The 26,198-nt window shown below is 42.0% G+C and overlaps 1 protein-coding gene across 1 annotated transcript in view; it reads left to right on the plus strand.

The window, feature by feature from the left end:
- Positions 1-249: 249 nt before the first annotated feature.
- The window catches only part of LOC110162892 (tripartite motif-containing protein 3-like), a 64,914-nt gene continuing 38,965 nt past the window's right edge, over positions 250-26,198 (plus strand). The window contains exon 1 of the mRNA XM_020927807.2: positions 250-412. The gene's annotated coding sequence lies outside the window, so the exon portion shown is untranslated. The remainder of the gene's footprint in view (positions 413-26,198) is intronic.

A 26,198-nucleotide genomic window follows, 5' to 3' on the forward strand; every position in this document is an offset into this window, starting at 1 on the left:
AACTGGGAGTATCCCGGGTAAACAGGGACGTCTGGACTCTACTTAAAGCTCACAAGAGTCAATTTTACGCACAACAGAACCTTTTAATTGACAGATTGAAGCCTGTGTTGCGCAAACCCCGCCCCGGATCGAAATGCCTAGGCTTTAATCCCCGCCCTTCCTCTCTCCTCGCCCCCTTTCCCTTCTCTCTTTTCCTCCACCGCCCTGCCCTCCGTGCCCGCTCCTCTCTCCTCTCCTCTCTCTTTCGCCTCTCCTCCCAGACAGACCCTGCCCTTGTCGGCTCCCCTCCACCGCCAGCCGCCCTCCGCGCTCCCCCGGTCGCTCTCCGGAGGCTTCCCCCCCGGCGGAGCTCCCTCTGACAATGGGACGCTTTCTTCTCCGCGACCCCTTGGTTTTCCCACGTTGCATTTAAGTGAGTAATATCCGTATTTCAGACTTCACGCTTTTGTTTTATTTTTTGCTTACTCATTTGTCTCGGGGCACGGATCCGAAGCGGCGTATAGCGTCGGGTCCGCGAAAGGTTTACGCGCTGCTTCTTCCAACTACGTGATTTGGTTTGCGTATGAACCCAGCGAGCGTTTTCTGATTCAATCCCCGCATGCTTTTCATTGTGTTATGATAACGATTCTCCATTTTATGTCCCCGGGTATAGGTCCTGTGCCAGTTTTAGCAGGTGGGCATCACTGCAGCATTCGGTAGAGGAGATGGGGCAGGGCGATTACACTGGCGAAGCATCTTTTGTTGTGTTATTATTATCGATGAACTCGAAAAATGCATGTTTAGGGTGACCACACGTTCCTATTTAGCCGAAACAGTCCCAGTTTTGAGCCTTGTGTCTCCTGTTCCTGCAGATTTATTCAAAACCAGTGATTTGTCCCATTGTTTTTTGGTTGTTTTTTTTACAAGAAATGTGCCTGATGTCTCTATTTTTGACAAATTTTATACTTACGAACAGTAAAAAAAAGCATATATTGATATTTGTTAAGCTAAAATACAGAAACGCTGCTTAAAAATGATCAAAATACGTCCCCTGTCCCTGCAGATTTATCCAAAACCGTTGATTTGTCCCAGTTTTTTTTTTTACAAGAAATGTGGTTGATATCTTTATTTTTGACTAATTATAGTTGCGAACAGTAAAGAGAGGCGCGTATTGACATTTGTTAAGATAAAATACAGAAAAGCTGCTTAAAAATAACCAAAGTACGTCCCCTGTCCCTGCTGATTTATCCAAAACCACTGATTTGTCCCAGTTTATTTATTTATTTTTTTACAAGAAATGTACTTGATGTCTCTATTTTTGACAAATTTTATACTTGCGAACAGTTAAAAGAAGCGTATATTGACATTTGTTAAGGTAAAATACAGAAAAGCTGCTTAAAAATGATCAAAGTACGTCCCCTGTCCCTGCAGATTTGTCCAAAACCACTGATTTGTCCTAGTTTTTTTTACAAGAAATGTACTTGATGTCTCTATTTTTGACAAATTTTATACTTGCGAACAGTTAAAAGAAGCATATATTGACATTTGTTAAGGTAAAATACAGAAAAGCTGCTTAAAAATGACCAAAATATGTCCCCTGTCCCTGCAGATTTATCCAAAACCACTGATTTGTCCCAGTTTATTTATTTATTTTTTACAAGAAATGTGCTTGATGTCTCTATTTTTGACAAATTTTATACTTGCGAACAGTTAAAAGAAGCATATATTGACATTTGTTAAGGTAAAATACAGAAAAGCTGCTTAAAAATGACCAAAATATGTCCCCTGTCCCTGCACATTTATCCAAAACCACTGATTTGTCCCAGTTTTTTACAAGAAATGTGCCTGATGTCTCTATTTTTGACTAATTTTATACTTGCGAACACTAAAACTGAAGCATATATTGACATTTGTTAAGGTAAAATACAGAAAAGCTGCTTAAAACGACCAAAATACAAAGAAAATGTGGCTATATTGACTCACATTAGTGCTGAATTGTGCTTAATTATGCACTCATTTCACAATTTTATTATTACCGACCACTCCTAACCGAGAATGTCCCAGTTTTGTGGTCACCCTAGATGTATTTTTATTTTTGTGTAGCGTCCAGTTGAATTTTAGGGTTTGGCATTGTCTCGTGGTCGCTCAAGTCAACGCGACATCCCACTCTTTGGTTGACAGATGGCTCAGTTGTGGTGTATTGATTCGGCTTTTGTTCCTAAAGCCGGCTAGATTTCACATTCGCGTGTTTGATCGGCGTGGATTTACTGTGCCGTGCCATGCCAGGTCACCACGAGGCTGCAGACAGTCGTTAAGTGGAAGTGGAAGTGGATGTGGATGCTGCGTGCGCCTCGTATAGGGTAATGTATGGACGAGCGGGTTTACGGTGTGAACCTATATGTGCTGATTGTGTTTTATTGACCGGCGTGCAACATCAGGGTCATGCTGATAAATAAGTAATAAATTGTAATGCTTAAAAACGTCATGACATCATTGGTGGACATCCCAAGTGACACATAATTCTGCGTAATTCATTTTTTATCTGTGGGTTGTGGTGTTGTCATGATACTTGATTTCAGTGCTAAGGAATAGACTTGATACTCGATAAAATACAATCTTTATTTGGATAATAGGATGTGATTTTGAACATTAAATCGTAGTTTTTATTTAAGAATAAATCAGCCTTAGAGTTGTTGTTAGTAACAGGGTTCCCACGGTCATGGAAATCCTGGAAAAGTCATATAAATTTGTAAATTCAATGAAAGTTTTGGAAAAGTCATGGAATTTTAGTATCTCTTTCACACAACTCCAGCATTTTTTGTTAAGTTGTCACTGAGCTATTATGACGACAATAAATGCACTGACAGTATTTTGAATGTTAAATGAGTGGAAAGGGTTAACATTTCATATTTATCTAAAAGTATGGTCAATTCTGCACACGTAGGTGCTGTAAAGTCATGGAAAATTCACCTTAGGTCATGAAAAAGTCATGGAAAAGTTTTGAAATTTTGTTAGTGAAAAAGAGTGGGAACCCTGTAGAAAACGAATCTATGTGTCATTCGTTCATTCGTTTTTCAATATAAAAACTAAAATAAGAAAATGAAAAAAAAGAAAGAAAACTATTTCTTTATTATTTGTCTTCAAAACTAAAATGAAAAAACAGATAACGATTTGTTTTTTTTGGTTTTTTTCAGTTTTCTATTTTGTGTTTCAATGAATAATGGAAAAAACGGATAATGGATGTTTCCTGTTTCTATGACTTAAACTGTGATGCCGGACTAAACCAAGACTGAACCAGGACTAAACCAGGACTGAACCAGGACTAAACCGGGACTGAACCAGGACTAAACCGGGACTGAACCGGGACTGAACCGGGACTAAACGGACTGAACCGGGACTAAACCGGGACTGAACCGGGACTAAACCGGGACTGAACCGGGACTGAACCGGGACTAAACCGGGACTGAACCGGGACTGAACCGGGACTGAACCGGGACTAAAACAGGACTAAACCAGGACTGAACCAGGACTAAACCGGGACTAAACCGGGACTGAACCAGGACTAAAACAGGACTAAACCAAGACTAAACCAGTTCTAAACCATTTTCAGTCCCGGTCTGGTCCCAGTCTCAGTCCTGGTCTGGACCCGGTCTCAGTCCCAGTCTGGTCCCGGTCTGGTCCCGGTCTGGTCCCGGTCTCAGTCCCGGTCTCAGTCCTGGTCTGGACCCAGTCTCAGTCCCGGTCTGGTCCAGGTCTGGTCCCGGCCTCAGTCCCGGTCTCAGTCCTGGTCTGGACCCGGTCTCAGTCCCAGTCTGGTCCCGGTCTGGTCCTGGTCTGGTCCCGGTCTGGTCTCGGCCTCAGTCCTGGTCCTGTCCCCGGTCTCAGTCCTGGTCTCAGTTCTGGTCTGGTCCCGGCCTCAGTCCTGGTCCCGGCCTCTGGCCTCAGTCCCGGCCTCAGTCCCGGTCTGGTCCCGGTCTAAGTCCTCGTCTTAGTCGTGGTCTGGTTCTGGTCTGGTCCTGGACCTGGTTTAGTCCTGGTTCAGTCCGTATGCAGCTCAAAAGTCCAGCATCGCAGTTTAAGTCTTGTAAACGGGAAACAACCGTTACCTGTTTTTTCCATTATTCATTTAAACACAAAATCAAAAACTGAAAAAATGAATCATTATCTCTTTTTTTTTTTTTTTTTTTTTTTCATTTTGATTTTGAAGAAAAATAATGAAGAAAATAATAGTTTTTTGTTTTTTTTTCGTTTTCTTATTTTTGGTTTTATTTTGAAAAACGAATGAACGAATGATACACGAATTGAAAAGCTGTACTTGATTTGTTTTGATTTAGTCTGCTTCACACCTCGTACGCATGATTGCTTTAAATATTTTCTTTAATACAATGATAATTAAACAAATGTAACGAGCTGTTGATTAAAACCTGTTTGCTCGGCGGTTTTAGGTGTTCCTTAAAAGTAACTAACGCCCATTGAAAGTGGACTGATGAAGAGGAAGAGATAGGCATCGGCTTTTCTCTTCACAGAACAGCGCACACCGGCCCTCTGTAGATAAAAGTCAGTCATGTGGAGCGTGAAACAGTGAACCTGCCTCTGGTTTAACTGGATTGAACACCTCAGTACACTGCAGGTATCTCACATTTGCACAATTGTTACTGTTAAGTGAAGTCAGAGTAAAACAGGCTCTAGAAATGAACAAATAAATGAAGAAATCAGGTTAAAAAACGAGTATAAAATGAAAGTATTAGTAAGTAAAGTAAGTATAATACAGATGTTCGAATTTTAGAAGCATATTCTAACAAAAGTATGTGTAAATATCTTAAGAATTTTTAGAAATCGTTTATATTTACTCGTTGAAATTGCAACATTTCCTCTAACCATGACGGTAACACTTTATTTAAATATTGTGAAATCCCTGATGATGGATTCAGAGCAAAATAAAGTGTGGCAGGAGAGAGAAAAACACGGACCTGCAGGCGCTCTGACCTTTACCAATCTGCAGCATCTTTTGTGCCAAGAGACAGGAGCAGGAGACAGGTGTAGCAGACCAGGAGACAGGGAGACAGGAGAGACAGACAGTGACCAAGAACAGACCAGGAGACAGACAGCAGAGACAGAGACAGGACAGGAGACAGGTGACAGGACCAAGACCAGAGAAGACCAAGCAGGACAGAGCAGGAGACAGGTGTCAGGAATAGACCAATACAGACAGGAGACAGACAAGACAGGACCAGGAGACAGGTGAACCAGACCAAGAAACAGGACCAAGTCACCAGGACAGACCAGGAGACAGTGACCAGACCACAGGAGACAGGACCAAGTCACCAGGAGACAGGACCAAGACCAGGAGACAGGACCAAGTCACCAGGAGACAGGACCAGGAGACAGGACCAGGAGACAGGTGTACCAGACCAGAAGATAGGACCACGAGACAGGTGAACCTGACCAGGAGACAGGACCAAGTCACCAGGACCAAGTCACCAGGAGACAGGACCAAGTCACCAGGACACAGGACCAGGAGACAGGTGTAGCAGATGAGGAGACAGGTGTACTGGACCAGGAGACAGGTGTAGAAGACCAGGAGATAGGACCAGGAGACCGGACCAGAACAGGACCAGGAGACAAGACCCAGAGACAGGTGTACCAGACCAGGAGACAGGACCAGGTGACAGGAGACAGAACCTACCAAACCAGAAGATGGGACCAGGAGACAGATGTAGCAGACCAGGAGACAGGACCAATAGACAGGTGTGCCAGACCACGTGGCAGGTGTACTAGACCAGAAGACAAGAGACAGGACCGGGAGACAAGACCAGGAGACAGGACCAGGAGACAGGACCGGGAGACAGGACCAGGAGACAAGACCCAGAGACAGGTGTACCAGACCAACAGACAGGACCAAGAGACAAGTGTACGAGATGAGGAGACAGGACCAGGAGACAGGTGTACCCAACCAGGAGACAGGACCAATAGACAGGTGTGCCCAACCAGGAGATAGAACCAGGTGACAGGTGTACTAGAGCAGGAGACAGGACCATGTGACAGGTGTACCAAACCAGGAGATGGGACCAGGAGACAGATGTAGCAGACCAAGAGACAGTTGTACCAGACCAGAAGACAAGAGACAGGACTGGGAGGGAGGACCAGGAGACAGGACATGGAGACAGATGTACTAGGCCAAGAGACAGGACCAGTAGACCAGAGACAGGACCAATAGACAGGTGTACCCGACCAGGAGATAGAACTAGGAGACAGGACATGGAGACAGATGTACTAGGCCAAGAGACAGGACCAGTAGACCAGAGACAGGACCAATAGACAGGTGTACCCGACCAGGAGATAGAACCAGGAGACAGATGTAGCAGACCAAGAGACAGTTGTACCAGACCACGTGGCAGGTGTATCAGACCATGTGGCAGGTGTACTAGACCAGAAGACAAGAGACAGGACTGGGAGGGAGGACCAGGAGACAGGACATGGAGACAGATGTACTAGGCCAAGAGACAGGACCAGTAGACAAGAGACAGGACCAGTAGACAGGTGTAGCAGCTCAGGAGTCAGGAGCAGGAGACAGGAGACAGGAGGACGTCTGGTGGAAGATGAAAAAGCCCACTCTGTGCTGCTGCTTGTGATCATTACGTCTCATTTGTTTTGTAATTAGTCGTAATCTCATCACGTTATAGGGGAAGTTGAGCAGGAGCAGCTCCGCCTAAACATTCAACTCAAGAATATTGTGTCTCAAAGATTTATAATTTAACTTTTGGTGTGTATACAGTTACATCATTTTAGTTGTTCAGTCCCACACTTTTCTTTTTTCTTTCACAATGATTGATTACAGATTTCAGTTCAATTTAAAGTCGCTGTACCAGATTTTTACCGTCTTAAAAACCTGAAAAACAAAACTAATTCCTTCAAAAAAATTTGTAGTGGTCCAGAGTTATTCCTCGCTTACTTTATGCATTCAGAGCATCCTAATTATTCACCACAATGACTTTATAAGCATTTTTTTTTACAACTCTCAGAGGCCAGAGTGGAGTTTTGCCCTCACAATAATGCTAAGCTACTAGCATGCAAACCCGCACTCCCTGATTGTCAATGAACAATAGAACGCTTTACAGTCTGATGGAGACAGCACACAGCGGACTTATTTTGACATTATTTTTAAATTATTTTGTGACAGCTACAGTTTTGTTGCTTGTTTAGTGGAAGGAAACGTGTTTATGCGACACATTTGACATGTTCACTGTTTTCTTGATTAAAAATGTTTCTGTTTCATATGAACTTTGCACAAGAAGTGGTTTAACAAAGACTTTTAGTATCACAGCCATGATTTAGCCTTTATTTTTTATAGAGGCTTTGCACCGTCACGTGACCCCTATAGCAACGGTACCTACGCCGCCATGACACCGGGCAACACTATGTCACTGACTTCAGCAGCATCGGAGAAACATGGGCAGGTTTTGTTGTGTATTTGGTTGTTCTAGAACGCTCTGAAAGGGGTAAAACTAATCATTTTTTCACTATTCCTCTCAAACAGGGAAATTATCGAAAAAAAGACGCGGATTATAGCTAGCAAAAATAAACCACGAAGAGATTTCCTATTGTTCCATCAAGATACCCGAAGTTTCATCAAGGTATTTGCTATTTAAATCGTTTCATAGCTTATTTAATGAATGAAGCACATTTACTGAACAAAAATTTCATTAATTTATCCAGGAAAACCCGCACTAGTTACGATTGAACAAACCCACACTGGGCTCCTATGATCAACATGGCGCAAGAGTCAAAGAGTCTGTGAGCCGAACCTCGAAAGAATCGGCCATGAAAAGATTTTCGCGAACGTTAGAAAGATCCGCTCGCAAAAAGTGAATAATTCTAGAAGACATAGTTGTGGATAAGCAAGACAATGAAGAAAACATGGGTCCTACGACGAGTGACATGTTTATATGTGCGATGGAAGATACAGTTTCTACTGCCACTCACACTGCAAATGTTTTCTTTTTACATTTTAGTTCAGTAAATGTGCTTCTCTCATTAAATAAACTATGAAATAATTGAAATAGCAAATACCTTGATGAAAGTGACGTAAGTGTGTCTTGATGAAATCATAGGAAATCTCTTCGCGGTTTATGTTCTCTAACCATAATTCCAGTTTTTTTCCAATAATTCCCTTGTTTGATCCTGATGAGTAATTTCCAGAGGAACAGTGAAGAAACGAATCATTTTGTCCCGTTAAGAGCGTCTAGAACAACCAAATACAAAACAAAACCTGCCCATGTTTCTCCGATGCTGCTGAAGTCAATGACATAGTGTTGCCCGGTGTCATGGCGGCGTAGTTAGCGTTGCTATAGGGGTCACATGACGGTGCAAAGCCTCTATTGAACCGAATCGATTTGAAATATATCACAGTGAACCGAAAGCTCACTGTATCGAGATATGTATCGTATCGTGGCCTGTGTATGGAGGTATGTATCGTATCGGCAACTTCTTAACGATACCCAGCCCTAATTGTGTTTGAAATTTCTTTTACAATATGTTCTACCTGGAGAAATCCGCGCATGAGCTTGTGATTAATATAAACTAGCGACTTTGTGACTATTTGTGGTAGTGTTTGGTGACTCAGACCTGGAGAGTGACTTGACTGTTGCTATGTGTCCTAGTTTGTGAATAATGACACATGAGTCATCAGAATCAGAACCGCCCCGTAGCCTTCTCCTCTCTGCAGCCTCAGCCTATTACATTTACAGACCCAGAACTGTCAGCGTTAGGGTGTCCAGATGTCCCCGTTTACCCGGGACAGTCCCAGTTTTGAGCCCTGTGTCCCCTGTCCCAGCAGATTTATCCAAAACCATTGATTTGTCCCAGTTTTATACAAGAAATATCTAAAATGTCCCTATTTTTGACCACTTTGATACCCACAAATAGTAAAGAGCGGATATTTTGTCATTTGTTTAGCTAAAATACAGAAAATTAAGCTTGAAATTGACCATAAGAAAAAAAAAAAGCACTGTCAGAAGTCCCTTAGATCCTGATTGACCCACAAAGTAAATTAAGAATGGACAATGTTACGCTCTCTTTTCACAGTTTTATTCATACCACTTGTCCCAATTTGGGTGTGTCCCAGTTTTGAATTCTGTAAATTCTTAAACGCTGTCCATTTATGTTGACTCACCTCTTTGTATTGGAATTAACTATTGATTATTGTTATTATTATATTATTATAATTATTATCATTAACATTTTTGTATTAAAATGATCATTGTTACTATTACTATTACTAATCTGCATAAATAAACTCAACTTTACAACAAATAATCCACTGGTATATAAACACTCTAGAGCCACATCAGCCTGTTTGAGATTATAATTTGTTTGTTTTTTGTTGTTGTTGTTTTTTTTTTTAAATAATTTTTCAGGTTTGAGGAATTGGATACGCAGCACATCCACAACAAGACAGACTTAACTAAATATAAAACTAATACGCATACAAAAAAAAATAATAATAATAATAATAAAAATAATAATAATAAAAATTAAAATTAAAATTAAAATTAAAATTAAAATTAAAATTAAATTAAAATTAAATTAAATTAAATTAAAATTAAATTAAAATTAAATTAAAATTAAATTAAAAATAAATTAAAAAAATAATAATAATAATAATAAAAATTATAATGTGTTTAATGCAGCTTTGACACATTTGTTTACATTTTACAGAAACGAAACTTAAAACAACATGGCTAATTTGCATAAACTAAAAGCTCTGATTTAAAAAAAAAAAAAACAAAAAAAAGCTCTTTCTTTGCGCTGATGCGGTTCAGCTTCTGTCAGACTAAAGGACACGACTCAGTGGAATATGAGTGTTCTTTCTGTGTCAGAGGGATGATGATGATGATGATGGTGAGTCTGTTCTGTGTATGTGTCGTGTTGGAGATGGTTCATGTTTTCAGAGATCAGACGTGTGCAGGTTTAGCACAGCAGCTCTTTATATAACATAATTTCACTCACTTTATTTATGTTGGTCACTTTATTTATTTTGGTTCCTGTTGTGATGAAAAGACTGAAAAGTGTTTGTCTTTTTGACGCATGTGCACTCAACTTGATGTTGTAGTAACCGGGATACTGCGTTTACATGCACCGTGACAAACCCGGGATACTCAAAAAACCCGATCAAACCCGGGACATTGATGTGCTGTAAACACACTCACTGAGTTTATAGTTGAGCCAAAGCCAAAACATGGAAGTGTGAGGCACAACTCCAGTGTTTGAACTCATCTCCTTAATTATGCTACACACAGCAACCGACATTCAGTTTGTCGATCAAAAACGAACGTGATTGATGAAATTCTTAACAATCAATCATCGATAAGTTGACTACCGTATTTTCCGGGCTATTAGGCGCTCTGGATTATAAGGCGCACTGTCATTAAATGGTCTATTTTTGAACTTTTTTCACAAATAAACCGCACCGGACTTTAAACGAAACACAACAGTGTGATGGGTCAGTGGTTTTGTTTGTGGCGTTCACGGTGACTCTGGGCTTTGTTCAGTTGTGGCGTGTAGGGAGGGTGCTGTCTGGGACCAACGGATTGTCGGCGTGTTCGCAGTGACTCAGTTGTTCAGTTGTGTCTAGAAGCGGCACATTGCACTCACTTTTTCGGTTCGTTCCTCTTTTCCGTTCCTCGTCGGCCTGGAGGATGAGTGTGACTGCGGGTGTTTTTCGCCGTGCGGTCGCTGTCTGCTCCGTGTGTGTTTGCGGCTTTGTAGTTTACTGAAGTCGTGCTGGGACACCCGCGTGGATTCGTGTATAGGGCGCTCTGGATTGCGGGGCGCTCTTTTTTTTTTTTTTGATGGGGTTAGAGGCTTAAGAGCGCGTCTAATAGCTCGGAAAATACGGTAATCGTGCCCATCAGATACAGATACAACCTTTTGTATCTGCAGCTTGGGGCCAAAATAAGAAATGATGCACTGATCCAGCTTTTTCAGTTCTGATACTGATTCTGATACTATAGCTTTAAGCATTTACCGATACGTGAAAAACATTTAAAAAGCACTATAGTTTGAACTTACTCATACTGACACTGTGTTCATCGGCAAGACACTTTGATACACAATAGATTACCTGTCCTGGTTATATAATGTTACTATTTGTGACTGAAAGGGCATGTGGTTTGCAGCTGGTCTGTGGCAATCTGAACAGAACAATCGGAGCCATCTAATATGTTTGTGCAACTATTGTCAGGACGTTATAGAATTGACTCTGACAATGCTCTATTTTTACATCAATAGAACCAGACTGTGAACTTCTATTTTTATTGCTTTCCGACCATAAAACAGACTCTCAAGATCACCAAGCCCATGTTTACACCGAGATCCGAAGCCCAGAGCTCTGAGAGATATAAACCAGTTCAGAATAGACTCCATTAAAGGAGCTGGTATTTGTCCCAGTCTTAACGCAGTGAGAGGAAGTGAAGACGAGACAGACATACTTGAGCGGTCGCAGAAGAGCAAACACCCCCGATCTGAAAATAATCCCAGCTATGGAAACGATAATGACCTTTAAAACCATAATAATCCCGAACACGCCTTTCATACAACCCATTACGGCGCAAGAGACAAAAGAGAGACGAGTGCTTAGGTTTCAGTAGATAATGAGACGTGAGCAGAGGAGACAAAAACTGTACTCAAGTAAAAGGAAAAATGTTAATATTACTCAAGTAAAAGTGACTAAAGTAGAGTAAAAAGTAATTATAGCTCTCTGTATGTACATTTGATTTATAATTTAGACACAAAAATGAGAAAAACAACATTATATCTGAAGGAGCTGTGCAAGAAACTCAAACCATTTCATATCGTCAACATAAAGTTTTTGTCACTTGTAGACTTATTCACAGTAGAGATGCCTTATTACGACAGTTATAAACCAAAATGGGATCTTGGTTGGACCGGTATTTTAGAAGATAATATCTGATCCACCAAAAAGTTAAAGTGTGGTATGCAAAGACGACTCTGAGAAGTACAGTTTCTTCAAAATGTAACAACAAGTAACAAAAGAAGCAGGACAGAGCAGGAGAGTTTGGAGGACAGACTGGAGGAGAGATTGAAGGAGAGAGGAAGAGAGAATAGACGGGAGATTGAAGGAGAGACTGGAGGGGAGTACAAGAGAGTTTGGAGGAGAGAGACGGGAGGAGAAAGAGGAAAGAGGAGGAGAAAGAAGGAGAAACTGGAGGAGAGATTGGAAGAGAGAACGGTTGATTGGAAGCGAGAGGAGGAGAGAGAGAACAGAAGAGTTTGGAGGAGAGAGCCGGAGAGATTGGAGGAGAAACTGAAGGAGATTGGAGGAGAGATTGAGGGAGAAATTGGAGGAGAGAGCAGGAAAGAGGAGAACAAACTGGAGGAGAGACTCGAGGAGAAAGGAGGAGAAAACAGGAGAGATTGGACAGACTGGAGGAGAGGGTAGGGCAGATCGGAGGAGGAGAAAGCAGGAGAGACTAGAGAAGAGATTGAAAGCGAGAGGAGGAGAGAGAGAGAGAGCAGGAGAGGCTGTAGGAGAGCAGGAGAGAGAGATTGGAGGAGAGAGCAAGGAGGGGAGGGCAGGAGAGATTGGAGGAGAGTTTGGAGGACAGACTGGAGGAGAGATTGAAGGAGAGAGGAACAGAGAATAGACGAGAGATTGAAGGAGAGACTGGAGGAGAAAGGAGGAGAGATTGGAGAACGGTTTGGAGGAGAGAGCAGAGGAGAGATTGAAGGAGAGACTGGAGGGGAGTACAAGAGAGTTTGGAGGAGAGAGACGGGAGGAGAAAGAGGAAAGAGGAGGAGAGACTGGAGGAAAGAGGAGGAGAAACAAGGAGAGGCTGGAGGAGAGATTGGAAGAGAGAGAACGGTTGATTGGAAGCGAGAGGAGGAGAGAGAGAACAGAAGAGTTTGGAGGAGAGAGCCGGAGAGATTGGAGGAGAGAATAGAGGAGAAACTGAAGGAGATTGGAGGAGAGATTGAGGGAGAAATTGGAGGAGAGAGCAGGAAAGAGGAGAACAAACTGGAGGAGAGACTCGAGGAGAAAGGAGGAGAAAACAGGAGAGATTGGACAGACTGGAGGAGAGGGTAGGGCAGATCGGAGGAGGAGAAAGCAGGAGAGACTAGAGAAGAGATTGAAAGCGAGAGGAGGAGAGAGAGAGAGAGCAGGAGAGGCTGTAGGAGAGCAGGAGAGAGAGATTGGAGGAGAGACCAAGGAGGGGAGGGCAGGAGAGATTGGAGGAGAAAGTAGGAGAGATTGGAGGAGAGTTTGGAGGACAGACTAGAGGAGAGATTGAAGGAGAGAGCAGAAGAGATTGGAGGAGAGAACAGGAAAGAGCAGGAGAGATTGGGGGAGAGAAGAGACAAGAGATTGGACAAGAGTTTGGAGGCGAGAGCAGGAGAGACTGAAGAAGCGAGCAGGAGAGAATAGAGGAGAGATTGGAGAAGAGTTTGGAGGAGAAATCGAAGGAGAGAGCAGGAGAGATTAGACGAAACATTGAAGAAGAGAATAGAGGAGAGACTCAAGGAAAGAGGAGGAGAAAATAGAGACTGGACAGACTAGAGGAGAGGGCAGGAGAGACTGGAGGAGAGATTGGAAGAGAGAGATGAGCTGATTAGAGGACGAGAGAGAGAGCAGAAGAGACTGGAGGAGAGAGCAGGAAAGAATAGATGAGAGGTTGAAGGAGAGACTGAAGAAAAGAGCAGGAGAGATTGGCGGAGCGTCTGATCAGTGTTTGGAGAGTTGGTCTTTTCGAAGGACAGACACAAAAATGACGAAAACTACATGATACGCGCAGGTGGAGTTAGGAGAACGTTCTGGAGCGTGGAGGAGGTGAACACCAGGTCATGGCTCTGTGCCTCGCTGCAGCAGAAGGAATCCGGACACAATCCATTCCTCACAGCCTTAAGACTTACGCCGCCTGTTTTTAGTCATACACTTCAGGATTTGGTATTTGGTACGGCTGTGATCTCTCCACGGAGTCTGAGCCCGCCAAAGTGTGTTTAGTCCTCTAATCATTTTATTTAGATTATAAGGATTTATATGAGGCAAGAGCAGAACGGAGAAGTGAGTTAGATGAAGATTTGGTCTTGTTTGGTATTTATTTGTTAAAAAAAAAAAAAAAAAGACACTGAAACATCTTGATAAGAGAAAACCGTCCAGTCACCATTTGTCGACTAAGACTCTTTTATCAGAAGCTCTGAGTTCATCTTTGGGAAGTGGTGGAAATGACTGTGGTTTGATTTAAGAAGTGACCAGATGGGCACTTGGTGGAATTATGTGGCTATATTTACTGAGCAGACTGTACTTGCTCTGCTAATTAACAAAAATTTACTGGCAAAGCTTGGCTGTACTTTTACTTTAATGCTACTCAAGTATTTCCCCCATCTGATTAGGTTGAAATACATTAAAGTGGGAGTATTTTATTACTGTGGGGGTGTTAACTAGACTGATTCATCAGCCGGTTTCACTTCGTGGAAACCGTCTGACCTCGCAGCATTAGGATTCGTTCGCTCAATGATAGGAGGGTACTTTTTAAATTTAGCCAATCGCTGCTATTTGGTCGTGATGTAGGCGGGACGGTGGCTGAGTGGCTAGCACGCATGCCTCACAGCAAGAAGGTTCCTGGTTCGATCCCTGGTTCGCCCGGGCCTTTCTGTGTGGAGTTTGTATATTTCTCCCCGTTTCTGGATGGGTTTCCTCCAGGCACTCTGGTTTCCCCCGGCTTCCATCAACCCAAAAAAACATGCTACAGGTCTCCAAGAACAGTTGATAGTCAAGGTCAGTTAAATACAATCAATCAATGAACCTGTCCAGGGACTACAGATGGAAATTAGCACTGATGCTACAACCTGATGTACAATGCATCTCTCCTGTTACGGTAAATTTAAAGTTGTGCACTGTCCCTGTCTCAAATAAAATAAAATGTGGTTATGCACCAAATCCCGTAGGAAGAAACATTCTCTTTGTTCCGACTTTAAATCTTCGATCTCGGGAATCATTGCCAATACAGAATGTCTGTCTTCGTCTACATCCATCTCGATCACTTTGTTTACTGTTGTGTTGTACCACAAAAGGGACCCAGACAGACGCTTGAGTTTGACGTCATGGCTTCACAGCTCTTCGCTGATTGGTCGGTGCGCGGTCTACAACTTCCGGGGTTTTTGCAAAACCGTCTAATGTATTCTGATTCCTGACCTCGTCGCTGGAGAGAAATGAAATTGAACGGACACACACTATTAACTTCTAACACACGACATATTTAGATCACCGTGTTGCCTTTCATTGTTTTGAATCCCTCCACCCTTTGCTCTCTGCGCTCCCCCCTCTCACTCCCCCTTCAGAGCGCTATGACATGAAATTACTGCACAGTGCGTCAGGTTTGTGAAGTTGTTGTGTACAGTTTTTGTATATTTGTATAGAGTTGTAGTGTGTGAGTGTGTGTGATATAGGCAAAATCTTAGGAGAGTTTGAATAGTACCCTGGAGAGATCTCTAGATTACTCAATTATGCATGGATGATACAGTATATTCAACCTCCTCAGGCATATTTTTGAGGAAACATACACATAATAACCCCTAATGTTTAATGTCGCTCTCCAATTTCAACACTATACTGTACTGCAATCACTGTACTAGCCTTAGGTGTCTGGTTTTAGGTGTTCTCGTAGTATCTCACGGACATGTAACTAACAGAATTATCCCTAAAGTAGGTCAGCCCTGTGAGCGTGCAGTACGGGCCCCACCTGAACGCAGCATGTATGTACAGTATTATCCTGTGCCGCGTTTACATGAGAGCTTTTATTCTGAATAAAAGTTAATTCTGCTTTAGAAAGACTATGTAAACATCCTAATGCGATGATTATTAATGATTATTCAATATTAAACTTAATTCTGAAGTAAGTGGGTGGTTTATTTTGATTTTAAAGCCGAATTAATTTATTCCTCGATCATGTAAACGTTTATTCTTCTTAAAAATAATTCTGGTCGTTCAGCGCATGCTTGGTCCGGCTCCACCAGTCCTCGCTTCGGACTTTTATCCACGTCTCTTTGGATTTGTGAGCGGGATGCGGGAGTGGGCTGAGGTAGAGCAGCCGTCGACTCAGTTTGTCTTCTTCCTCCCTTCTCCGACACTCTTCCCTTCTCCTCCTCAGCCGACAGACGTAAAGCATGATGAGAGAATTCTGTTATCATCGGAACGACTGCAGAAAAAAGTTTGGATCATGTTTGTGTCCGTGGCGTAACGACAAACCGAGATGACAGAAAAGCCGGTAGCAGCTGAAGTGTGTGTTTTCTTCCGGTCGACGTAAATACATTTGTGGCGATTTAATGTGTTTTCCATGTAAACCTCAATTCAGAATTATTATTTCCATGTAAACTCGAAGAAGAATATTTTAATTCCAAACTATTTAATTCAGAATAATTCATTTGGGATTAAAAAACATCATGTAAACGTGTCCGGTCTCTTCACCTGCTCCACATGAGCCTCGTCTGCTCCTGTTTAGAGAGCTTCACTGTGACACATGCACAGACACATGCGACTGCAGCTGCCGACGCTCTCACAGACTCACAGGACGTCCCGCTGGAGAGGGGGAGGGGAAGAGAGGGAGGAAGAGGGGAAAAGAGGAAGAAGAGGGGAGAAGAGGAGGGAGGGAGAGGCGGAGGAAGAGGGAGAGAGTTACGAACATGGAGAGGAGGGGAGAAAGAAGAGGACGGAGAGAAGGAATAGGATGGGAGGGGAAAGAGGGAGGAGGGAGCGGAGAGGATGGGGGAAGGGTAGAAAATGGGAGAAGAGAAGGAAGAGAGGAGAGGTGAAGTGGAAAGAAAGGAGAGGAGAGTTGGGAGAGGAGAAAGAGGAGGAGGGGAGAGAGTTAGAAGGAGAGGAACATGGAGAGGAGGTTAGAGGAGGAAGAAGAGGATGGAGAGGACAAAGAGGCAGATGGAGAGGAGAAGGGGAGAGAGGAGAGGAGGAAGAGGCGGAAGAAGACTGGAGAGAGATAGGAAGAGGGGTAGAGAGAGAGAGAAAGGGAGTAGGGAGAGGAAGAAGAGGAAGGGGGAGAGGGGGGAGAGTTAGGAAGGGGGGAAAGAGGGAGGAGAGGAACATCAAGCGGAAGGGAGAGGTGGAAGAGGAGAATGGAGAGAAAAGGAGGGAGAAGAGAGGAGGGGAGAAGGAAGAGGGGAGAGACATAGGAGCGAGGGAGTGGGGAGGTGGGAGAGGAGGGAGGAGTGGAGGAGAGAGGAGAGGAGAAGAGGATGGAGAAGAGGAAGAGGGGAGAGGATGGGAGGCAAGAAGAGGAGGGAGAGAAGAGAGGGAGGACGGAGGGGAGAATTGGAAAAGAAGGAGAGGAAGGAGGGAGGGAGAGAAGGAGGAGAGAGGTGGAAGAAAAGGGGAAAGGAGGGAGAGGAGAAATGGGAAAGGAGGAGGAAGGAGAGGAAAAGGAAGATGTTAGAGACATAGGAGCAAGGGAGAGGAGGAAGAGGAGGAGGGAGAGGTGGAGGAAAAGGGAAAAGCAGAGAGAGGAGAAATGGGAAAGCAGGTGGAGGGAGAAGCTGGGAAGGGAGAGGAGAAGAGGAGGAGGGGGGAGGGACCGTCTGTGGTAGGGATTACCCCGTCTCTCACCCCGCGAACATTGGCAAGACACTTCAGACGGGACTAAAGCTTCACACCTGACCTAATGCTCCGAGTGCAAGTGAGGTCGTCCTTTTACAGCGGAGGGTTTAGAGCGCGCTCAGTACGTCTGTGCTCTAACAAAACAACCAATTAATCTGAACTGAACTGGAATTACAATTTGACCCAATTACCAAATTACAAAGGCTGTAACTATTTAGATCAGTGAATGTTCTCTGCAAAGACCCAGAATCTTTTATAGAAATCTTGTTCTGTAGTTTAGACCTCAGCAAACAGGTTCTTCGGCCTGTCATGATAAAAAATGTTCAAGTGCCTTTGACACAATGACCCTAAAGTACTAGCCAGGCTGGTGCCACCTAGTGCCTCCTCTCAATTTAATTTCTCTTCAGCGACTAGGTCAGGAATCAGAATACACTAGACCAGGGGTGTCAAACTCATTTTGGTTCGGGGGCCGTATCCAACTTACTTTGATCTCAAAGGGGCCGAATCAGAAAACTCATGTCATATAAACCCCAAAAATAACAATAAGTTCAAATATTTGTGCAGAGAAACACAAATCTATTACAGAAATCTTTTTTTAATTGATGAACTCTTTCTTTTACAAAATATTATAATATTATGAACAACCTGAAACTTTAAGAAAAATACAATTTCAACACAACATTTTAAAAATAACTTGTATGTAAATTGGAATAAGTCCATTTTTGTTGTAAAATCCTGCACTCGGCTCCACTTTTCTCATGTTGGACATTTTTCTGATGAGGGTGTCAGTCAAAACGATCGTCCTTTAAGAGCGTTTGGAAAGAGACAAGTCTTCATTTGTGCTGCTCTGGTGGGAGGGGCCACGTACAGAGACACTGGAGACGCTGCTCAGCTCAACACCACAGTAAATTAACAAGATTTAAATAGACAATATAATTAAAATATTTTTGTAGAAAATCAGGGCCAGACTAAAGGTCTTGGAGGGCCGGGTCTGGCCCCCGGGCCTTATGTTTGACACCTGTGCACTAGACGGTTTGCAAGAACCCCAGAAGTTGTAGCTCAAGCGTCTGTCTGGGTCCCTTTTGTGATACAGCACAACAGTAAATAAAGCGGTCAAGATGGATGTAGACGAAGACGGACATTCTGTGTTGGTAACGATTCCTGAGATCGAGGATTTAAAGCAGGAACAAAAAGAATGTTTGGTGAATTTTATCAAGGAGAAAGACGTTATTGCCCTTGTTCCTACGGGACTTAGAGCATTACATACGTCACGACCAAACAGCAGCGATTGGTTAAACAAAAAAGTACCCGCCTACCGTCGAGCGAACGAATCCTAATGCTGCGAGGTCAGACGGTTTCTACGAAGTTAAACGGGCTGATGAATCAGGCTATTCAAGTACCAGAATTATCCCTAAAACTATTCTAAATGTAATAATGTTATAAATAAACAGCAGAATGACAACCTTAAGTAATTAGTTTGTATCTATAATTCCTGGGCATTGTACAGCTCTCGGGCTAAATACAGCTCTGTGGTTGACTCTGACCGGCCCATTTGAGATGATTTAGAATTACAAAATAAATGTATTTCATAATTTGACCTCATGCATGGACTAAAGCTGCGTTGCTTTTATTTTGGAGGTTGCTGTTGTGTCCCTGATGCACTGAGGTTTGAATGTATTTGTTGTATGTATTTGTTTTTATTTTTATTTTATTATTTATAGATTGTGCGCGGCCAGAGATGTGCGAACTGAATTGCCCTTTGGGATTAATAAAGTTGTTGATTGATTGATTGATTGATTATGACATTTTTTTATAAGGCAACCTCACTTTTTCATTGCTTATTTATAACATAAACTCTTACCAGACTCACAAGTGCATCAAAACAACAATATTTACTGCTTTTTTTTAATTTTTATAAAGAAATACAATTAATATTATGCAGAACTGAGCTGTAATGAGTCATACAAGTCATTAACTCAAACTTTTACATCTTAAATCGTGTCATATAACTAAAAAAATAACCGTAAATCCTCCAGTCGTGCAAAGAAAAATGTGCACACGATAAATATTGACCTAAAAAAATATGGTTCCAGCTTTCGTATATCGAACGATAATTCGATATAGTAATTATCGTGACAGGCCTGTACGTTCTGAATGACAGTAGCTGAGTTGGGAGAGTGGTGAATGCAGTTGTTGTGTCCTTGAGCAAGACACTTAACCTCCCCACTGTCTGTATGAATGTGTGCAAATGGTTCCTTGATCGCTGGAGGCTGAAAAGCGCTATATAAACATGTGGATTCTTGTATTTGTTGATTCGTTCATTTTTTTTTTTTTAAGTCTTCCTCAAAGGCTAACACTCCTGGAGTTGTTTACAATGTGCAGGGAGTGCGTGAGTGGATTTGTGGAGCAGCGTTAAATTGTCACAGCCGGGAATCGATTTTGCAATGCCGAGGGAAGTTGTAGTCCGCCTCGTTTTGCAGCGCAGCCTTCAGAAACGTCGCTTTTACTCCGCTGCGATGCTTTTGAACAGGACTTCTATATTGTCAGTCATGCAAACGAGTGGAAGTGAATTCATTAGGCAGCGCTTGTGGGAAATCCAGGAGGGGTGTGTTTGCTCCGCCCAGTGGGAAGAGTCTGTCACTGTCCAGCTGCTAGAGGAGAGGGAAGGGGTCACTAAAAAGAACAGCTCTGTATATCTTAATTGAATCAAACAATCTTGATTTTTATGGTAATTTCTGTATTTATTAAAAAAACTATACAAATGGATTTCAGTATTAGATTTCCGAACATAAAAATACATTTACTGATTTACTGACCTAATTATTGCCATTTAACACCAAAAAATGTACAAATAGGGGTGTGCAAAAATATTGAAATATTGATATATCCTATAATTTAATGTGATGATACAGTATCGATATCGTAAGATGCTGTATCGATATCCAAAAGTATTTTTTGGTATATTTTACTAAATTATTTTGTTACAGTGCTACAGTTTTGTGGCTTGTTTAGAGGAACGAAACTGCGACACGTTTGATATTTTCACTGTTTTGTCGATTAAATTGGGTGTTTTTCATATGAACTTTGCACAAGAAGTGGTTTAACAAAAACTTTTAGTATCACAGCCATGATTTAACAGTCTATTTTAATTGAAATATATCGTATCAAATCGAAAGTTCACTGTATCGAGATATGTTTCGTATCAGCAACTTCTTAATGATACCAGCTCTATATACAAATACAAATTGATTTATTTAAAGTGGGTCTCACAATCAGAGGTTTATTTTCTGATCTATGTTATAATCTTGTTTCCTCATCACAAACAGACCTGGAGTTGTGTTTTGTTTCATTCACACACGTTTAACACACAAATCCTGCATATTTAGGATGAGTTCCACCTTGTGATGTCATGTGGCAATACAGGAAGTGCTCCACTGTTTTTTAAAAGCAATCTTCACTAGAAAAATGTTGATAATTTCAGCCCTGGAATTGCCAATCTCTACTGAACAAAAGGTAAAATGTAGCTTGAAAACTACTGCTTCATGACATCACAAGGTGTAACGGAGCATTTTGAGCTTTGGAGATGTAGACAGACTAATAATAGAGGATTACTCAATGTGTAAATGAAACAAAACACAACTCCAGGTCTGTTTTTGAGGACATAACATTATAACCTGACTAAAAGCTCACAAGAGTCAGTTTTGTGTAATAAAGGAAATTATAGTTGAAGTGCACATCCGTAAGCTCCACGGTCACAGTGGTGTTGCGTCGGCTGAAATAACAGTAGAAAACAAAACAGCTCTAGACTTGACTCAGACTGATCCAGAGATTGTGAAACAGGCAAGGATTATGTTCCAAAATCAACCTCTCACAACAGGAAGTGGCGAACAGTAACAGCAAAACAGTGTGACATAAGCTCTGACTAAGCTCCCCTTTGGCTTCCAGTTCATTACATCTACGTGTCTCAAAATATTGACACTGAACCAAACAGAACGCTATATACAATGCACAATATAGATATTTTACAGGTGCAGTATAAAAAAAAACCCCAAAAAACATTGTAATATGAGCAGTGAGAGCAGATATCAGGTGTATTTTTGTATTTAAAAACTCAAATCAAACTGGGAATTTTATGAGATATAAAGTAGTAAGTATGTAGATATTCATTTCCTCACAGAATTTAAACACTACTTCATTACTTTATGATTTAAGATGTGATTTTGGTCACCTGGGAATCTCCTTGTTTACAGTTGATCGTGATTGACAGGTGGATTAGCCAATCAGGGACCAGTTGGAAAAAATAAACTAAGGTTCAGACTGCAGGGCTTAATGCTCAATTCGGATTTTTTTGCGAGGTCGTTCACATTTCCAATTAAATGCGACTTGTATGTGATCTCCAGTGTGAACTTTAAACGCCCCAAAAGTGTCCCGCATGTGCATTGGAGGAACGACAACGTCACACACAGCGAACATGCTCAGTGTTTACAGAAGTCGCCTAAACGCTGGGCTCGTCTCCCAAAATACAGTCCAGTTCTTGGTAAAATGGGCAGGTTACACGTCCACGGCCGCTTTGTTTGTTTGAAACTTTAGCCTCCTTGTATTTGGCTTGGAGGCTCTTTATTTTTTGTTGACATTGGAGCCAGGACCGACTGTATCCGCGCTCGGCCAGTCCTTGTATTTGCAGAGGTCGCTGGTGCTAGACTAGTGCATGTCAATGGTCATATTTATCCTGCCGCTAAAAACAGTCTTACCCACTCCACAAAACACCTGCAGCAAATCTATTATTACACCAGACTGTCCATGTAAATGTTTGTGTTGATAGAATAATGTTTGAAATAAAACTAACCTTGCATCGCATGAATCGTCGCATGTTGAGGGACTATTTTATCATATATCAGTCCGCCGCTGCCGAGTTTTCTATCAGGAAGTACAACTCGCTGCTCAGACATAAATCCTTCAAATGCAATGGTTTTACTTCTACAATTATTCTATCAACACAGACATTTTCATGGACAGTCTGGTGTAATAATAGATTTGCTTCGGGTGTTTTGTGGAGTGGGTAAGACTGTTTTTAGTGGCAGGAGAACTATGGCCATTGACATGCACTAGTCTAACACCAGCGACCTCTGCAAATACAAGGACTGGATGAAATATTTTAAAAAGTGTCTCCACACGTCTCCAACACTCTGACTCACTAGGAAATGAGGTCCTATGTCCAAAATTCTGGACTGTCCGTTTAAAGGTTGTATAGAGGATTTTTTTAAGGGAAGAGAAATACAGCGGCAGTCCTTGTGCGCATTCAGAATTACTGTTGAAGTGACCTGTCTAGAAGTAATTCAGTGACCGACGTGTCTGTTTTTAGACGCTTCGTCTGCTTCGGTCGTGCCATCACTGGATGAGATCTCCAAGGATCACCTCAGTTTGTCTTCGCTCCTTTTCCTCTTCTCTTCTTCTTTCAGCGACCTCAAAAACGGACTTTCTTTGCGGCGAACCGGTCGTGGATTCTCGTCCGCCGTCGCGACAAACTTTGTGCGAAAAGCGAGGAAGCGACAGTTCGAAAAATCCTCTAAGAACCGCTGCGTAAACCACGTAATCCGACGAGTCAGTTATACTAGGGAGTTTGATTGACAACCCAACAGCCAATAGAAAATGAGGGAGCCTCGTTTTCTATTGGCTGATGTTTATCTGGCCTCACTACGTCCACAGTTGATAGATTTTCGTTCTTTTTTTTTTTGGTCATCATAATTACAGAGCTGCTGCGTCTCTGTAATGGTATTTTAATCTTTCACTGACAGTTTGAAACTAAAAAAAAATCCTCCATACAACCTTTAAAGCATTGCATAATACATTTGATATTGTGATATAACATTACGTTACATAAAGTACTCTCCTGTCTCCGGTTGTGTTTGTTTTGTAAATTTAAGCCACTTTGTGTCTGTGTAATGTTATTCCCAGAGTCGGACAGTGGGAGTGAATGGGCCCTGATGCTGTGGGTGCTTCTCTAACAGACAAAGAGCAGAGGGAGAGCCCGGTTGGAATGTCTTTGTAAGCGCTGCTGCTTTCAGACAGCTGCTTCTCTGGCCTGGACGCGTCATGTGACCTGCAGCGCCGCTAGCCTGTCCCGCACAAACACACACAGACACACACACAAACACACACAGACACAGACACATGTTCAGACTGCAAGGGGAATGCACAAGTTTCTTTTTAAGGTTAATATAATAATGCTTATATCAACATTTTCTTCTGCCGTTTGTTCTTGCACACATGCCACATTAGTGATTTGTGTGTCACTCTGAATTGAGGTCTGCACGTTGTCCATCTGGAACAGCTCTCACTGAAGAGATCAGAAAATGCAGAACATCATAACGAATACCGTATTTTTCGGACTATAAGTCGCTCCGGAGTATAAGTCGCACCAGGCAAAAAATGCGTAATGAAGAAGAAAAAAACATATATAAGTTGCACTTTTTGGGGGAAATTTATTTTATTAAACCAGGGACCAGAAACCCTGAAAGGCAAGTTATAATAATAATAATAATAATAATAATAATAACAATAGAACAGAGAACAACAGGCTGTTAACATTACAAATGAACAGTTCTTCAGAAAACTATAACATAAACAACAGAACAAGTTTAACAAACTCTCCATCTCACTCCAAATCACTAAATCCACAGAATTATTCATCCTCTGTGTCACTTCTGAGCAAATCCATGCAACTTCAGTTGTCACTGGAGTTGTTTGTCATCCGGTGACTTTCAGGAAAGTTGCATGGTGCACCCTCCCAGTTGCCGTGAAGCTGTGTTCTCCATCCCCACTTTCTGCCAGTCCCTCACAAGTTTCTCACTCACTCCAGCCTTTCTTTCTGCTGCTTGATTATCGTTTTCTGCTGCATATTTCACTACTTGCAGCAGGACAGTGCCTTTTTTTGCCAGAAACATGCTCAGAAAACTGATACACAAGCCTAGAGCCTCTCGCAGCTGTCAGTCTGAAAATTTTAATATATAAGTCGCACCGGAGTAAGTCGCAGGAAACACCCAAACTATGAAAAAAAGTGTGACTTATAGTCCAAAAAATATGGTACTTGAATCTGAACAAGTTGAAAAATCAAACTCTTGTTAAATCCAGTTGAGAGAAAAGCACAAACATCTTCCCTGTCTGAAAAGCTCTGACCTTCTGCATGCAACTAAATAATCTGTATTGACTAGGGTTGTAACAATACAGTTTTCCCACTATTCAATATGTATCTCGATACACGGGTCATGATATTGATTTTATTTTTATATATTTTAAGACACAAATAGCTCATGTATTTTTTTTCTGCTAATGAGTATAACATAATAACACTGTGATGTTGTGTGAAGTGCGTCTGTCGGTGCTGCTGTGTTTGTTTTGGTTCATTTGTACGTTTCATCTTTGACCTCTCGTAAACCTCAATGCTGTGACGTGATTGGTCACAAGCTGCTGGGTGAATGTACAGTCGGAGTATGTCAACATGGATTCTTGTGTGTTTGTGAACTCACAGCTATTGCAAGAATCCATCTTCCTGGGCAGGGTTGGGTTATATTAGGGATGTCCAATTACTGGTAATAACTACCACCACACTAAAAATGTGACTCATGCATTCTGCTCTACAAAAGCAAAAGACCTGAACTCACCAGACTGTAAAACAGAGAAAAATGACTTCAGAGTTTGTTTTGTCCAGACAAAAGTATAATAGGTAGAGCTCCCAGAATTTGACACTAGTTGTTATAATGAAGAAATATTTGTATGTGAAAAATGTAGAGCTCAAAATTGTAGTTCCTGTACTCTGCCTTTAGCCAGGCTGGCGCCACCTAGTGCCTCCGCTCAATTTCATTTCTCTCCAGTGACTAGGTCAGGAATCGCAATACACTAGACGGTTTGGAATTACCTTGAAGTTGTAGACCGCGCACCGGCCAATCAGTAAAGAGCTGTGAAGCCATGACGTCAAACTCAAGCGTCTGTCTGGGTCCCTTTGTGGAACAGCAACAGTAAACAAAGCGGTCGAGATGGATGTAGATGAAGACAGACATTCTGTGTTGGTAACAGTTCCCGAGATTGAGGATTTAAAGCTGGAACAAAGATAGTGTTTGGTGAGTTTTATCAAGTGGAAAGACGTTATTGCCCTTCTTCCTACGGGATTTGGCGCATTAGATACATCACGACCAAATAGCAGCGATTGGTTAAATAAAAAAAGTACCTGCCTACTGTCAAGTGAATGAATCCTAATGCTGCGAGGTCAGACGGTTTTCATGAAGTGACACCGTCTGATGAATCAGGCTACTCTGCCTTTTTTTCCATGTGCCAAAAATAAGGAATCGTGCAAAGGCAAAAGGCAGAAACTTCCATGATCATTGTTATTTGCTTGATTTTCCCCAAACTTCCATCCATTATAAGAAAAACACTTTACCAAGCTCGAGTCATCATTGTGTTTGTTTGAAATGAAATAGAAGATCTTTGGATTTCATGTTTAGTGCTGATCAGGATCGTGCGGCGACACTTACACAGTTAAACAGTTTGACAGACAAGTGACTTTGCAGTATAGTGTGTACAGTATGAATAAATACACCAA

Source organism: Boleophthalmus pectinirostris, unplaced genomic scaffold (genome assembly GCF_026225935.1).
Source record: "Boleophthalmus pectinirostris isolate CB_2022bp ecotype Guang Dong unplaced genomic scaffold, ASM2622593v1 HiC_scaffold_9, whole genome shotgun sequence".
In the NCBI taxonomy this organism is placed as follows: Eukaryota; Metazoa; Chordata; class Actinopteri; order Gobiiformes; family Gobiidae; genus Boleophthalmus; species Boleophthalmus pectinirostris.